Below are 3,044 nucleotides of genomic sequence, written 5' to 3' on the forward strand. Positions count from 1 at the left end.
ATAAGATGCATTTTTAAGTATAGTGGATTAAGTATGTATTTTCCACATAGTGGAAAAGGCCTTTATAAGTATAATACAAAAATTGGAAGCCATAAAAAAAGACTAAAATATATAACATACAAATATTTTGAATTCTATATTAAGAAAACAAGAAACCACAAAGTCAAAAGACAAATGAAAATCTGGGAATAAATAGTTTTAGCTAATTTCTAAATATATAGATATTTTTTAAAATACCAACAATCTAATAGAAAAAAATGAACAAAGGATAAAAGTAAACAGTTAATAGAAATGGAATTACAGATGACCCTTAAATATGAAAAGATTAATAACTTCTTTCAAAATAAGAGAAATGCAATTAAAATCATAAGATGCCATTTTTCACTTATCAGACTAGACATAAGAGTGATGAGGGTGTGGGAAAATAGGTAATTTCATATATTGTTAATGGAAATATAAATTGGTACAACCTCTGCAGAGTGCAAATTGGTGATATCTATTAAAATTAAAGATAACCATAGCCTTTGACTTTGCAAAGGGAATTTTCACACACACACACACACACACACACACAACACACACATACTATGGCTCCTTCAGTTTACGTAGATGTTGTCATGTAAACCGCAGCAGCTATCTTACAACCATAAAGGAACACAAGCAGAGGGCCAAGCAAATACAAAGAGGATGACTGAGTGAGAGGCAGAAAGAATCTAAGTCTTCATTGATATTATTGAGCTACTGATATTATTGAGCTACTGATCATACTGTACCTAGAGCTATCTTACATCTGGACTTACATGAGATAATACATTTTTCTATTGTTTAAACCATATTTGAATTGGGGTTTCTGTTGTACAGCTGAAAGTATTCTAAATAAATATACGTATGACATGTGTGCACATACATGTTATGTATACATCTATACACATACGAGTTCGGACAATTAAGTTTGTGAAGTCATCCTAGAAAAAGTGCTACATACCTCATTGCTGAATATCACTACAATCACCTTCGAAGTACTCCCCTTGGGGAAGCTATACACCAATGCCAGTGCCTAGTCCACCCTTCAAAACAATATGAATTCCTTTTCTGGAATGGCCATCAGAGCTGTTGTCGTATTACACTTGATGTACTGAATGTCATAAAAAATGTCTTCCTTTCAATATTTCCTTTATCTTTGAGTAAAGAAAGAAGTCATTGGAGGCCAGATCAGGTGAGTAGGGAGGGAGTTCCAACACAGTTATTTGTTTACTGGCTAAAAACTCCCTCATAGACAGTGCTGTGTGAGCTGGTTCATTGTCGTGATGCAAGAGCCATGAATTGTTGGTGAAAAGTTCAGGTCGTCTAACTTTTTCATGCAGCCTTTTCAGCACTTCCAAATAGTAAACTTGTTTAACTCTTTGTCCAGTTGGTACAAATTCATAATGAATCATCCCTCTGATATCAAAAAAAGGTTAGCAACATCGTTGCAACAAGTTCATGAACTTAGCTGTCAGACCTCATACATATCTTTACATTTGAATATGCTATTACTGAATCTATCATAAGCAATATAACCATTCCCTATTGTTGGAATATGTTATTTCCAATTTCTTAAAATAATAAAAACATGATTTTACATACATATGTACATCTCAGTTATCTTTGGATAAAATTTTAGAAGTAAAATCTATGTGTGGACTTTTAAGGATCTTGTTAAATATTGGAAGGCAACTGTTCAAAGCCTTTCTGCAGGCAATGCATAGAGTATTCATTTATGATCACATTACTAATAACACTAGATAATATAAAAATGTAGTGCATTTGTAGGTGAAAGGATAATATGTCATTTTAATTTATTATTAGTGAGAATTAACACTGTGATTTATTAAAAGATCATATATTTCCAAGGGATACTTATCAGATCAGAATCAGAAAAAATAGGTGGCAAGTATTTATCTTTTAAGTTCAAGAGTCTAGGTTCATGTATGAAATATAAAGAGTTAGTAAATAGATTCAGTCAGCCAGATCCTACTCCTGTATCTTCTCACATAAAGACCTCCTGAGCTGATGACGGGAGTGAATTTGATGGGAAGAGAGAAGCTTCAGACGTTGGTGTTTTTTGATGCCTACGTCATAGACCGAGCTGGACATAAGGTGGTAGAGACACATTGCAATCCTCCTTTAAGTTTAGATCTTTGAGTGTAGGGGGATGTTGTGAATTATTTTCTGAGTGAGGTCCAGGAAGATGGTAAGCATCACGTACGTGGTTCCCACTGACATCATGACGTTGCATGTATAAACTAGAAATGGTGCTATAGAATGAGGGGGGCTTTAGGTAAAAGCTGATGTCAGTTTTACAACAATTAAAAGTTATATTTTTTTCACATCTGAGCTAATGACCAAAACATTTTACCACTACATTTGTATTTGTGCTTCTCCCATCATGCATGCACTCATTTTAGTCAATTATTTTTCATGAGTCTCTCTGATCCTCAACTTCCTCATTTTAAAATGGAGATAATAATATCTATATAATGCGTTTCTGTTGTAAGTAAATACTCATGCTTCTTGTCCAAGATCCTGTGGGTGGTTTATTCCTTGCCATGCTGAACAGCACATATGAGCACACTGAATAGGTAATATACCTGGTCAACAGATATATTGTATCAATACAATATATGTCGTGTCAACAAATACATAGCCAAATTCCAGCCTCTGCTAGCACAAATTCTGTCCTGAAGTGACATAGCTCTCTTTGGCCAGTACCAGGAATCTTTGGTCAAACATCTGGTCAAACAAAGTGGGGCTCTCTGTTCATAGTCCACCCACCTCTATCAGCAAAGCAGAGAGCTCTGCTGTCACTGCAGTTGCAGGACTATTTCTCCCAGCAGAGTCCCAATTAGTGCAATTTGTTTTAGTCATAGGGATGCATCCTGACCTAGGAGTAGGTGGGAACCTAGCTAGGTTTTCATCAATCCTCTGCAACTTCCTTAGAATTCTGTCTGACTCTAGCTGTAAGGAATTTAAGTTCACTCTAAGACACAGGTCCTGGTCCATTC

This window comes from Rhinolophus sinicus, linkage group LG01, assembly GCF_036562045.2.
Source record: "Rhinolophus sinicus isolate RSC01 linkage group LG01, ASM3656204v1, whole genome shotgun sequence".
Lineage (NCBI taxonomy): Eukaryota > Metazoa > Chordata > Mammalia > Chiroptera > Rhinolophidae > Rhinolophus > Rhinolophus sinicus.